This window comes from Epinephelus moara, chromosome 12, assembly GCF_006386435.1.
Source record: "Epinephelus moara isolate mb chromosome 12, YSFRI_EMoa_1.0, whole genome shotgun sequence".
NCBI classification, from domain to species: Eukaryota; Metazoa; Chordata; class Actinopteri; order Perciformes; family Serranidae; genus Epinephelus; species Epinephelus moara.
The window spans coordinates 31537490-31552553 of NC_065517.1; the positions used below are offsets into that span (position 1 = coordinate 31537490).

At 37.9% G+C, this 15064-nt stretch overlaps 1 protein-coding gene across 1 annotated transcript in view; it reads left to right on the top strand.

Moving 5' to 3' along the window:
- Window positions 1-14101: 14101 nt before the first annotated feature.
- The window catches only part of LOC126398560 (intersectin-2-like), a 134949-nt gene continuing 133986 nt past the window's right edge, over window positions 14102-15064 (top strand). The window contains exon 1 of the mRNA XM_050057999.1: window positions 14102-14247. The gene's annotated coding sequence lies outside the window, so the exon portion shown is untranslated. The remainder of the gene's footprint in view (window positions 14248-15064) is intronic.

A 15064-nucleotide genomic window follows, 5' to 3' on the forward strand; every position in this document is an offset into this window, starting at 1 on the left:
TCCATGGCTCCATCTGTCGGCTGGTTGGTTGGTTGGTCGGTCCTCCATTAAAATGTCACACCCTGTGGCAGCTACAGGTTTTGGGTTTAGGTGTCATTGAATAAATTCCAATTCATTTCGCAATTTAAAAACAAAACAAAACAAAATTCAACAATTCTGTTTTTTGTTTCAAACAAAAAACAAAAAAATAGAGCCATTTAAACTATTTTTGTTGCAGAATCAAAGCAGTCCATTTCTGGTTTATGGCAATCCCTTTTTCCTTTATTATTAAAAGATTTAAAAATGGTAGTCATCTGTTTTGTTGTTTTTTTTGTTTTTTCATTTTGAAACAAAAAACAAAATCACGTGGTGTATTTGTTTTTTGTTGTCAAACGAAAAAACAAAATGCTCATTTTGGTTTATTATTAATTTCTTTTGCCATTTCCCATTTGGAACAGACACAGTGGACAGACAGGAAGTGAAACTGAGTAAAAACAAAAAAATGTAAAGCTTTTTAACACACAGTTAAAAGGGCACATCAATACAGATTTCAGTACTAAGTAAGCCTATGTAACGTGTTGTTTGCAAGGTTATCGTAGGCCTCTCCCTCTCAAAAAAGTTGCCTAATTCCTGTTGAAGTTTATCTGATATGCAGCAGCCCGCACTTTTATTTCCTTCAGTCACTGAACTCAGCCACATACATTTGGGACAGACGTCTCTGTGGTACAAGCTTTCAATTCCTTTTGGACAAAACACGTTCTCAGCAAATGTGGGAAATACTATCAAATTGTTTATTTAAAACAGTATGAATATTAGGCTACATATATAAAAAATTAGGCCATAGAATAACATATCAGTTATGACTCATTTATTTGATTTACAGCGAAACAAAGACGAACAGGAAAGAGAGAAAAAGATCGAGAGCATTATGAAACTCATCTTACAGCACAGCAGTATTTTAGGAAAGGTCACCATTGTTGGCAAATAGTTGTATATTACAGATACCGCCATTGATTTTCTATATGAGTAAAATTTCAAGACCACAGAACAGTACTCCAAACGGACGATTCAGATGTTCTCAGTGAGTTTAGGTCTTCACTTAATTAAAACAACCCTACTAACAACACGTTACATATGCCTACTTAATACTGTAATCTGTGTTCATAATGTCATATGACCTGCCCTTTTGACTGAGCAATAAATAACTTTAAAAAAAACAAAAAACTTTTATTTTGACTTTTTTCCACTTCACTTGGCAAAAGGAAAATCTTAATAACCAACGTGGGCATTTTATTGATTTATTTTGGTTTTCCGTTTGCAACCAAAGACAAATAGACCACATGATTTAATTTTTTGTTTTTGTTAAAAACAAAAAAGACCCACATGACTTCAGTTTTTCATCGTAAAACAAAACTTGCCATAAAACAAAAACAGACTGCTTTGGATTGATTCTTTTTTTTTTTTTTTTTTTTTTTTTAAATTCTGCAACAAAAAAAACAGGAAAAACAGCTCTGGGTCTCATTTTTTGTTTTTGGTTTAAAACAAAAAGAATTAGAGGTTTTGGTTTGTTTTTAAATTACAAATTAATTACAAAGTATCCAATGATCCGCTGACCCTGGGGCTATGGACGTTTTTATTGGACTTTATTATTTGGAACTCAAACAAGACAATCTACAAATGTGTACCATAAGCCACAAAAAATTCACTATCCACTATTTTTACATTTGTGTTGTCTAAAGTCATATCCACAAAAGTACAGCGTGATTTACAAATGCACATAACTTACTCTGTAAACATGTACTTTAATTTCACATAAAAATGTTACTGGTTTTACAAATGTAAAGAGTTCCGCCACAACAAATACACACAAAGTCATATTTATGCATTTGTGGATTCTTTATTACACATTAAACTGGTTTTTGCACATTTGTGGATCGCTTCCTGTGTTTGTGACTTCCCTCCTGTGTATTTGCGTGACGGCAGCAGGATCTATAAAAACAAATGTGTGAGGTGTAGTTACTCACCACGACAGCAGGTGGCGGCATTCTGTTACATGAGATAACTGAACCAAGTCCATATGGGGCCAGATGCTTAAAACCCTGTGTGGTCATAGTTTTAGAGGTGAATCTACAAAGACAGAAATATGCATAGTAATTTTTTTCAGCAGACTTTTAAAGCCGTGCATGTGACTGATTCTGTTATACAATTCTTGTTCATTGTGGCACTGGGCTCACAGGCCCGAGCCTCATTTTACACCTATATTTGGCCATAAATGGATGTAGAAACACTCTCAAACATATGTTTTGCATATTGATATATGTGCTCCTCCTCCATACAGTAGACCTGTCAATGGGAGATATTGTGAAGAAAGAACAGTTTCACTGGCTGTGTCGTATCAGCAAGGTTCTCCGTACTACTAAACTTTCATGCGGAAACTGACTTTACAGAATGCTTCACAGAATAAAATTAAATGTTGGAGCGACAACAACATTCTTTATATTTGTTTTGATTCATGTATGATGGCGACTACATGTAAATAGATATAGTTTTGTTGTTTGTACACGGGATGGCGCACTAGAACAGGAAAACGCAGATGAAATGGGTAAAGTGCAGGTGATGAGCAGCAGGTGTGTGATGGGGAAAGCAAACAGACACAGAAGAGACACAGAAACTGTTTAGTGAAAATTTACCTGAGATGAATTATGGACACACAATATTTTACCTGTGTGAAGGTGAGCAGATGTTAAAATAACATAATAACATAACTACCCCAATTCAAACCCAGTGTAAGGAAAGTTTACACAACTTTGAAGACAGTATTTTAAATTTGTATAGAGACTAATTTCTAAAGCTTCTTTTGTAGATTTGGGTTTCCAGTGGCTTTAATACTTAATTTGTATGGTAATATTAGCATTGACATGTCCACCCAGTAACTCTTGTTGTTGTTGTTCCTGTTTTTGGAGTGCTGCGGAACATTGCATGCATGAGTTTATGATCATTCAAACTTGTTTCATTCAGGATTGCACAGTACCAGCACCGTCCCATCGCTGACCGGAGTACGTCCAACCAGGATGCAGACATGCAGTGTGGGCCAGACATGTTGGAGGAACTGTTCACTAACCTAAATTATGTCTTTTGAGGTATGACGCATATTGAAATCCTACTACATTTACTGGTCTGCAATCAGAATCTTGTTTATTGCCAAGTATGTTTTCACATACAAGGGATTTGGTTTGGTAGTTTGGTGCATAATTTCAACACAGTGAGAGAAAATAAGAGATGAAAAGATAGTACTGCAAAAGTCACCTAATTACAGTCACCAATGAGCTCCAAGATTGCATTCCTGCCTCGTTTGCTCCAGACTCTTTACCTGCATGTGATCGGTCAATACTACTCCAACTACAGATGGAAACTAGAACGCTGTTGATACCAAAATCTTATCTTGTTGCCTACAGGTTCTGCATGCAGATATCAGTTTATAGCTACTACATCATTACCCGCAAAAAAGTATCTTATATAAAATCCTGAATTTGAATAAATAAATCAAATCAAATGGGTAAGTCTTGATTGTCATTGTCACAACAACAATACTAATGCATTTTATTTATAGGGGCCTTTCAAAGCACTCAAGGACACCTTACAAGACACTGTTATAAAAAACAAGCAGCGATATATCCATAGATCTTAGATTTAAAGAATTCCATGATATACATTAAAAGTTCATAATTAACTAGACAAAAGTAGTAGCTATAAATATTAGGTATAAAATCATCATTATGAAGTCATCATCGGTGCAGGTCACCATATGTGTGCCACCATTAAATCAAACCGAATATGTCAGCGTGAAAAGGTGTGTTTTCAGACGGGATTTGAAAGTGGAAAGGGAGTCAGTACTGCGTATTTCATGGGGGAGAGAGTTCTAGAGGCGTGGGGCAGAATGGCTGAGGGCTGTACAACCCATGGTAGTCCAGACCATAACCCCAGATTAATTAAATTAACAAGATAGAGACAAATATGCAAACCCTTTCCTTTTTTTTTTTAGATTTGATAATCTAAAAAAACTATAACTATAAAATGTCCTGTATTTTCTCTGATAGATATTACATAATTAATACATTTAAATGGTGTAAGACTCAAGGATTAGATATAGTCTGTATCACTTGTCCTTTTTTTCTCCTGAACTAAAAACAGGATAGGAAGACATAGAAGACCAAGAAGAACAGTAGACTCCTCGCAACTGGTACCAACATCAGCCCAGAGTTTAAAGATGAGCCGTTTTGCTTCCAGACAAACCCCTTCAAAAGAACTAAGGTATCACCACTGTGCAATATGGAAGCCTCACAGTATCACCTCAAGGAAGTGATGAAAAGAAGGCAGTCTGATTTAAAAAGTAACCAGAAAAAGAGGGCTCTGTCAAGCTCATGTGAAAGGGTGAACTAAAGGTGCAGAAGAGGACAGTTTGAAGACATAGAGACAAACTCACTCTCTCATCACACTGATTTGTGTACCAGTGAAAAAGCGGAGGGAGATCATTGTCACACTTTTCCACTAGGAGAGTCTGATCAAGACTCTGACAGAGTTACAAATCCAGGATACACTGGCAAACTGGATCACTTACAAAGCCCAAAAAGTTGTTCACTGAACTCTGACATTGCTGGAGACTCAGACCCAAGTTATCTTGCTTATTGTACGCCTTTATGCACCACCACTGAAATCTCATCCAGTTCACCAACTGTAAACTCAAATGTGAACCCACCATTTGCAAGTCAGACCGATGAAAGAGGGCTTTGTGGAGGGGAAGAGCCAAGACAGACTCCAAGTAATGCATCAAATAAACATGACATGGAGCAAGACGAAATGGGAATAGAGATCATGTGGAAGTTGCGTGCTAACCGTGTAAAACAAATCCTCTCCTCACCAATCACAGAGTTTGGTCAGTTCACCTGGTCCAAGAAAGCAGGCCTTGAATTTAATGTTGGATGTGGCTCAAAGAAAAACATCAATGTTAACTCTTTGTCTAATTGTGTTCTGCTTGAAGTTGCTAAATTTGCCTTAGCAATGAATTCATCTCAACAGGATTTCATCATGGAGATTCTTGAGTACAACTTTGACTTTGGCCTGCAGGGTCAACATGAGAGGGATCTTTTCACATTTGAAATTATGAAAAGAGTAAGAGAGCTGAGAAGTTGTGAAGATGCAGTTAAATTCTCAAAAGAGGTTTTTCAACTTCCTGGTCTGCTGCCATCAATAAATGTGAAAAATCAGAGCGTGTGCAATGTTAATATTGAGCTTAGCAGCGAATCGAGAATGGAAGAGTGTGGCACTGCTCCCAGGTGTCCTTACTCCAGTGATGAAACCAAAGAACATATTTCAGAGAAGGTTGTGGTTTCTTATCCATTCTGCAAGGAAATAGGTCTAAAACTACATGTAAACCAATGTCAACCAAACACAAAACTGAATATCACCAAACTAACCAATGGAGCATTGACTTAAGTGACAAACGTTGCAGAAAAGTTGTGTGGAACATTTGAGCAGATTTTTCTTGACCTCCTCAGACACAACTTGGATCTTGATTCACACAGTGGAGATTCTGACCTTGCCAGAGATATTCTTGCAAGAATTCCTGCTATTTTGGAGAAAAAGACTCTATCAGGTTGTGTAAAAGGTGAAAGGTACAAGCAAATGAAGCGCATAAAAAATCGTTTGGTTGCATGTAGTGCTAGTTCTGCCCAGTGTGCAATCATCAACCGAAATATGGGAAATTCCTCTGACATTGAACACCAAAATCAGCTACATTTAAAACTGTGGAAATTGCGGGCCAATCATATTCAGCAAATCCTTTCAGTACCTCATGGAGAACATTGCCCATTTTATTCTTACTCCAGATGCAGAAAATTGGGCATTGATTTCAATGTAGGATCTGGAGTTAAACAAAATCTTGATCCCAAATTACTGACCAATGGCATTATGCTTGAATTGAATACTTTTGTCACAACACTGCTATCAGCCAAAAAATATTTCATCACAGAGATACTGGAGTATAATTTTGATCTTGATTCCAAGAATGAGCTGAATCGCAGTGCCTTTGCACAGCAAATTGTGGATAAAATTAGAGTGACTGCGAAAAGAAAATACAGCATTCCTCGAATAAACAGGCAGTTTGAACTCCCTGACACAAGGTGCATGCCAGATGCTTGTTTTTACAGAACTACATATTGTCCCAAATGCTATCAAGACAGAAATCATCGGCTTTTTCAGGACAAATCTGACACTGGTCACATTGGTAATCCTCATCCACACATCATGCTGCACACAGTCTCTGCAGATGGAAACTGCACAGAGCAAAAGCCTCCAAAGGATCTGTACACTGGCTTCTCAACCCTAGGGAAGAACGTCATGGAAGACTACCCTCTCTGCAAGAAAATAGGTTTAAACCTTTTTGTGGACAAAGACCAACCAAAAGATAAGCTTGACATACATGTATTGACACATGGGACTATTCATGAAGTGGCCAATTTTGCCAAAATGATGTGTGGAACAAAAACAAAGATAATTAACGATATCCTTGAACACAATTTCAACATTAATATGCAGGGGCGAGCAGTATATCCATCACGAATGATCCACAGTATAACATCTGATGATGGTGAGGAGGCCTGGTTCAATAAAGTTTTTGTTATTCCACCATTTCCTCACAGACAACATGGACATGCAAGTAAACTGGATGACACGTTTGCCATGCAGAGAAATGAAATGAAAGACACTGTCAACAAAAGAAAGCTGGCACTGCAAACAAAGAAGGAAAGAGCCACACTGCCAAGTCATGAAATATGTTTTCCCAAAAAATGGGACATGGAACAAGAGGAAATGGGAACAGAAATCACCCACACTAGTTCCCTGGAAGAGTCTGATTTAGATTCAGACATTAGCAGTGAATATGATATGGAACAAGAGAAAAGTGGAACAGAAAATAGCTTTACTTGTCCTCAAGGAGAGTCTGATCTAGACTCAGACATTGGCGATGATTGTGGCATGGAACAAGAGGAAAACGGAACAGAGCACAACTACACTTTCCCTTTAGAAGAGTCTGACTCAGACTCAGACACTGGCAAAGAATTTAACATGGAACATGTGGAGATGGGAACAGAGCACAACTTTGCTTGTCCTCTTGGAAAACCTGATCTAGACCCAGACAAAACACGTCTGGGTAATTGTACGCCTTTTCTCACCCCCATTGATGTGTCATCCACTTTACCAGCTGTGAATTCAAATGTGAACCCACCATTTGTGTGTCTACCTGACAAAAGAGGGCTTTGTGAAGGTAAGAAGCAAACACAGACTTCAAGAAATGTACCCAACAAATGTGACATGGAGCAAGAAGATCTAGGAGCAGCGAGTCTGTGGAAGTTGCGTGCTAACCGTGTAAAACAAATCCTCTCTGAGTTTGGTCCATTCTACTGGTCCAAGAAAGTCGGCCTTGTATTTAATGTTGGATTTGGCCCAAAGCAGAGCATCAGTGTTGACTCTTTGCATAATTCTCTTCTGATAGAAGTTGCCAAATTTGCCATAGCAATGAATTCATCCCAACAGCATTTCATCATGGAGATTCTTGAGTACAATTTTGAGTTCTACTTTCAGAGTGAATCACAGAGACATACTGTCATGTGTGGAATTATGGAAACCGTAAGACAACTGAAAGAAAGTCAAGATACAGACAAAGGCCCAGGAGAGGTCTTTGATTTGCCACATTCAATAAGAGCACAGGAACAGGAAGTTCAGAGTGTGAGCAGCATCAATCCTGACTGTCAGGAGTGTTTGTAGAACAGAGGAGTGTGATGTTGCTCCCATATGCCATCTTCGTTTACATGCTGAAACCAAAGAACATACGTCACTGACACTTTTGGATCCTTATCCCTTCTGTAAGGAGATAGGTCTGAAGCTACATGTTAACCAACATCAACAACTCAAAAAACTTGACATCAACAAACTGACCAATGGAGCATTGACTGAAGTAACAGACTTTGCAGAAAAGTTGTGTGGAACATTCGAGCAGTTGTGTCTTGATATTCTCAGACACAACTTGGTTTGATTTGCAAAGCGGAGAGTCTGACCTTGCCCATAGTATTCTTGCCCGAAATACTACTGCAGTGGTGCGAATGAATCTATCAACCTGTGCAAAAGCCTACACGCAAATAAATTACAGGAGAAATGGTTCCCTAAGAAAGGCAAAACTGGACTGTCAGAACAGCCCAAATTTAGATGCATGTAGTGCTGGTTCTTCCCAGGTTGCAACCATAGACCAAAATGTAGGCAGTTCCCCTGAACCTGAAAACCAAAAGGAGCTAAATTCAATGCTGTGGAAACTGCGGGCCAATCATATTCACAACGTCCTCTCAGTACCTCATGAGGAACATTGCCCACTTTATTCTTACTCCAGATGCAAGAAATTAGGCATTGATTTCAATGTAGGATCTGGAGTAAAACAGAATCTTGATCCCAAATTACTGACCAATGGCATCATGGCTGAAATTTGCACTTTTGCTATAGCATTGCTATCAGCCAAAAGATATTTCATCACAGAGATACTGGAGTACAATTTTCATCTGAATTTCAACAATGAGCTGCATCGCAGTGCCTTTGCACAGCAAACGAGTGATAGAATTAGAGTGATGAGTGCATATAAAACTCCCATTCCAATGAAAATGCCTTTTGAGCTCCCTGACATGAGGTTCATACAAGAACCTACATATGAGAAAGGTGCATATTGCCCTAGATGCTATCCAAAGAGAGAACATAAGCTTCAGCAGGAAGAAACTGGTCACATGCATTATCCTCGTCCACATACCATGACTAATGAAGTTTCTGCTAATGCAAATTGCAAAGCACAAAAGTTAAAGGATCCTTCCTCTACCTTTGCAGCAATAAAGGAGAAAATAATGGACTGCTACCTTTTTTGCAAGAAAATAGGTTTGAGCCTGTGTGTGAACAAAGACCAACCAAAAGACAAACTTGACATGTGTGTATTGACACTTGGGATTATGGTTGAAATTGCTAAATTTGCCAGAGAACTGTGTTCAACAAAAAGCGACATCATCAGTGCAGTCCTTGAGCACAACTTCAATGTTGGCATGCAGAGGCAGGAGATAGATACTGTTAATCTGTTCCGTAGATTGATGCCATAAAAGGATGTTGAGCTCACCTGGTTCAGTGAAGTGTTTGTTTCTCAGCCATGTTTTCACAGAAAACCTGGACATGCAAGTGAACTTGATGAGGCATCTGCCATACAGATAAGTAGAAGGAAGGAAACTATCAACAAAAGAAAGCTGGCACTACAAACAAAGGATGAAGGACCCACACTGCCAAGTCACAATACAAGAGTCAAAACATCAAAGACAGATCATCAGATTAAAGTACCAGTAAACTGTTATCCCATTTGCACAGAAATAGGTTTGGATCTAGACCCAACATCAAAATCAATAAGGAAAAAAAAAAATGGACTTGAAGCTGTTGACAGGAGCTGTAGTCTTGGAGATACATAAATTCGCTTCAAAGAAAGTCGGACACTATTTGCCACACACTCTGTTTGCTATCCTCGACTATAACTTTGATCTTAGCTCACAACATCACAGGCGCTGGGAATTTTCCATCGCTACCTCATCCAAAGTCCAAACCATGGTCAAGAATTATCATAAACATGGATATGGAGCAGACAAGGTCTTCGAGTTGCCATTTGTTTGTGCTCCCAAGAAGAGACCAGACAAGAAGCCTAAAGAGTACTACCAGGAAAATCCAAACAAGAATACAAATGAGGGTAGATTTGTGCGCCAAGTGAGATACCATTTGGTTTCTAATCGTGTTCATTTTCTCGATGGTTTGAAAAATGACGAGGAACCTTGGCCCTACGAAGAGGACACTGAGTTCTCAACAGATCCTGGGAAGATGGTGCAGATGAATGGGAGTCTTATGAGTGTAGGTTGTGACAGTCCCCTCCAAGAAAACATACAGAAAAAAGAAGAGGAGTGCAATCTACATTATGGCAATATGAAATCAGAACCAGACACTGATATGATAGTGCAGATGAGTGGGAGTCTTGAGAGTGAAACTTGTGGCCGTCCTCTCCAGGGAAACATACAGATTAAAGTGGAGGAGTACGATCCACACTATGGCAACATGAAACCAGAACTGAACACTGGGACGATAGTGCAGATGAGTGGGAGTCTTGAGAATTAAGCTTGTGGCAATCTTCTCCAAGGAAACATACAGACAAAAGAAGAGGAGTACGAACCACATTATGGCAATATGAATCCAGAACTGGACACTGAGGAAAAATATTGTCCACAATATGATAATGTCAAAACAGAGCCAGACACTGAAGGTGCTGAACATTCAGTCCCACGTGAACCTACAGAACCCCTTGGATATACTTCAATGATATTATGGCCGAACTCTGGAGAACCACAAGCAGAATCAGAAAGTCAGTATGTCCAGTATTACATCATGGCTGAAACACAAGGATTTGCTGAATGTCCAAACATAAGAACTGAATTTGACACTGAGTGTGTTCAGTATTTAGTCCCCGTTGACGCAGCAGAATCCCAAGAATACACCATAGTTATCTTAGGTCAAGGCAATGACAGCCCTGTGATTAAAGAAGAGCAAGAAAATGTACCAGCCGATTCGCACCATTGTTAGGTTCACAGAAAATGAAGTGGGCATCTATCAGGAATAACATCCTCAAAATACTTGACAAAAGAGGTAGTTGTGTTTTACACTAAACAGATGCAACTAGCTGCCTTCGTTGTTATGAAAATGTATTTCTTGTAGGGAGATGATGTCGTTGATGACTCATTCCAATTCTTCAGGGATGTATACTTAAAAGCTCACTGTCAAACTATTATTTAAGATTTTGAGGCCGAAAAAGACGGAAAGATCTGACCAGAATGTTTCAATGCAAAGGGCTGTGAATATTATGCTTTGAAGTTTTGTTCTAAAAAGGAAAAAATGGAAATTTTAAAAGCTTTTTTTTTTTTGACATTTTTAAGAATTTATATAAGGATATTTTGCCAATAGTTGTTTTGTAGTCATTTAAGACATTTTGGCCTGGAGGCCCAAAGAGATGGCAAGATCTAATTAAAATGTTTGAACGTAAAGGGCAGTCAGTATTGTGCTTTGAAGCTTTGTTCTAAAAAGGTTAATATGCCACAGCTGGACATTCTATAATCTTCTTTTTAATGTTTTGTTTTCCATCTGTGGTCACTTTTTGTTTTGTTTTTTTATCTTTGAAAGAATTTGTATAAGGATATTTTGAGACTGAACTTTACTTTGTGGATAGATTTTATTCTGGTCTGTTTTCAAAGGTGCTTGTTCTCCATTTTTTGTCGTTTTTTTTTTTACTTGTTTTTTCACTTAATTGTTTATTAGTGCCTTTTCTGATCTCATACTAGTGATTTCTGTTTTTCTGTTTTAATTTTTCAAAAGGAAAAAAACAGCTTACAATGACAATGAAAATATATTGTACATTTTAAAAACTGACCATGTCTTGAAGCTCTGATGTAAATTTGTAAAGAAGAGTGCACCTATACTTTATTCATAGTTTGTATACACTGCATAATACAGATGTACACTGCAGAAATGATAATGACCTGTATCTGGGTGGACTTGTCTATTGGTTATTGCTACTGAAATACATTGTATAAAACAATGAAAACATCCCGTTCTCTTCCGTGTGCTTCCTTTTAAGCACCATGAACTTGTACCATAAATGATAGGCTTGTGGTTTATGATTATTTGCTGAGTGTGCTGCAGATAAATCTCACTGCTCTTAGTGTTTGCTCATCACTGCTTTAAGAGCATCGAGCAACACTTGTTCTATGTTAAATTGTCATATTCTCAGTTCAACCAATAGAAGTATCGGGATAAGTAAGGTTATGGCACTTGTAATATTAAAAGTGGGGTCCTGGTGCTGCTCCACACCACCACATTTCTTGTTTCCATCAGGCACAGCAAAGACTGTCCAGCCACGCAGTCCAGATTACCCCTTTGTCATTAGTTTAAGGTCCACACAGTTTGATATATTCAGTATCGTACTGAAGGCTTGATGTAGAAGGCAGGGCAGCATATTGACAATGTGGTTTCTTCAGTCTACCTTAAAAATATTTGAATTCCTGCCACCTGTCACTAAACCCCAAGTGAAAGCCTTTTGTCTGTGACTCGGATGAAGAACACCTCATGTGGCTGAAAAGCAAGTCTGTCAGATGTTCCATTTATATTTGAATATGTTTAAATGCGCTTCGGATCCACTTTGTTTGAACTTATCTGACAGCATCCAGTCAAGTTGCAGGAGAACCATGAAGAGCACCAGCTGGAAAAATTATCCCAAAAATAATTTTGGTCCTATACAAAAGTATATGGTAGTCAAAAAACAAATTGCAGTGTGCAAAACTTAAAACATACTAGTTTTAACAAATAAGTACACATTTTTGAAAGCATTCATGATTTTTGTTGATGTATTTAAGAGGCTGGGTGTTTCCTTTTGTGAAATAGAAACATATCTGTGTAATAACAGGTGCAATTATTCAACTACAGCAATACCCTGTGCAGTTATTTAACAGTGCAACATTCTTCACACTCTTGAATGGAGGCTATATTCAACTTTTGTTTGGTCTGCATTTTTAATTTCTCCTAGCTATTTGGGTTCAATAGGACCAAATAATATTTTAATTAAAGTTTCAACCATAAAATGTGATCAGGTTTTGATGCTTGTCCACTTTTGTGTCGGAATCGGCTGCAGACTAACTTGGCAGAGATGGCTGCCATCTTGTTTTTACATGGATTAGTGTATTGTGCTCTTACTACTCTTAAACATACCGCCTCAAATTATCACTTTAGCACTCAGCACTTTTTCTTGCACTTTATACATCTCTGTATGTTTCTTTGTTGTGATTGTTAAATGTAGTCCATGTCTGTTTTATGTGATAGAACTGTCCCTGTGATAATGTTTTTATCTTGTCCTGTGAAGCAATGAAATGTAGCACTGTGCCCAAGATGAATTTCCCTTAGGGAACAATAAAGTTTACCTTACCTTACCTTACCACTAGATGGCACAAAGAAGTGTCCACGAACAAGGACAACAGGTCTGAGTTAAGTAGAATGAAGTATAAGGTCAAGTAAACCCAAAATATGAAAACACAAGGTCTCAGTATGTATTGTGTTGTACATGGACGCATTCAAAACATATTCTTTTATTTCTTACTTTACAATCTAGTTTTAAACATTTTATTGTAGCATAAGGCACATATTTTTTTTTTTTTTTTTTACAGATTACATACCCAGCACCGAATACATATTTTATAAATCTTAAATATTTTACATACTAGTGTTACCATTGAAGCACATTGAGCATATTTCATTTAAGCACAAGTCCCTTACATGACATTTACTCTTTGTCAGTGTGTGACAAGCTGTGAGTGCTTTACTTAATGTCCAAGGACATGACTAGATAAGATGGCCCAAACTGCTTTGTCACCCCTCTGACGATACTAGTTAAAGATCCCTGACCTCAGGTGTTGTCGTTGTCAGCGAATATAAGTATCTGACATTTCCTGTGAACAGGGCTCACTCTTTGCACTCAGCTCATTCTCATCTGCAGATGCTGAATTAAACTGCTGCAGAGAGAGACAAGTTTCTGACTTGATGTGTTTTGTCTAGTAGAAACTGCCACCACCATACTTAGTACTTATCCTTATTGTTTCTATGCCTATATTCTCTATATCTGACATTAGAGCTACTGAAATGAATCACAATTTTCCTCCAGAGATAAAGTATTTGTGATTCTAATTCTGATTTAAACTGTTCTAGTCTGCTTTGTTTGTGTTTATTTTATTACATTTACACCCCAGAACGAAAAGAAAAGTCGACATCAATTATGTTTATCACTATTGCGATTTAATAATTCTATTGTATTTCTGTTTTAATTACTGCCAATCTAATCTCTATGAACAGGTGAAGACTTTTCTTTGTCACCCGTTATTTCTTTACTCCGTAGTAGTCACTCTTAGACGCTTTTATTTTGAAGTCCCCGCCAGACCCGTCACCCGCCCCTCGGTCATCTTTCGTCACTTCCTGCACATTCCGCGCCACATCGCCATTGTTTCTTCGACAGTTGAGAGATTTTAAGCCGTTTTTTATATGTGAAGACATCGTTTGGGGGACATTATGTCGTGTTGGGAGTGAAGAAGGAATTCTCAGCGATTGTTCAGCCCACATTTGGTACGTGCACAACCGTTTATTTCCTTCTGTTTCGATCATGGCGGAGGCTGTGCTTTTCTCTGTGTTACGTGGGCTCCCTGTTCGCTCTGCATGCCTAAGTTACCCCGATATTGTGTGCGCCAAACTATTGTTCATCTTCGTATATGAAATATAAACGATCAAATGTGCTCAATTTTAGTCTTAAAGTCGCAGTGGAGCCCGCTTATGCATTATTTGCTTTGATGCTGTGCCGAAAAGTAAGAAGTTCAGAATATCTGTGCCATACCAGGGCACCATTTCCTGATATTGCAAAGTATCACAGTGCATGCAAAGCCTTCTGCTTCACAACAGCCACACATTAGGCCTATTGTTGCATTATTCAACTGGGCCTGCACAAAAAGGTATGAATGAAATTTTGATTTTTGATTGATTTGATTTTCGTACCCATTTCCAAACAAAGAGGCAAACTCTGCCTTAAAAAATGTAATTTAATTTTATTTAAAAAAAAAACCTTCACAGGGAACCTATTTATCACTGTTAGCGTGAGGGAATTATAAGTGTGACACATCACATTATCTTACAGTATCTGGTGCCTTGATGTAATTTTAAAAAGTTTAAAATTGATTTTTGAAACATTTTGTTAATATATTTTTAACTAGGTTGACCATATTTTGATTTCCGAAAAAGAGGACACTCGGCCGGCCACGACTACTTAAATGATACTCGCAGTTTACTCAAAGATGCCTTATCATTTTAATATATTTAAAATTTATATGTATGGATAGAAAATTCAGTTTTATTACAAAATAATATCTCTCAAAGACAGAAATTCAGATAG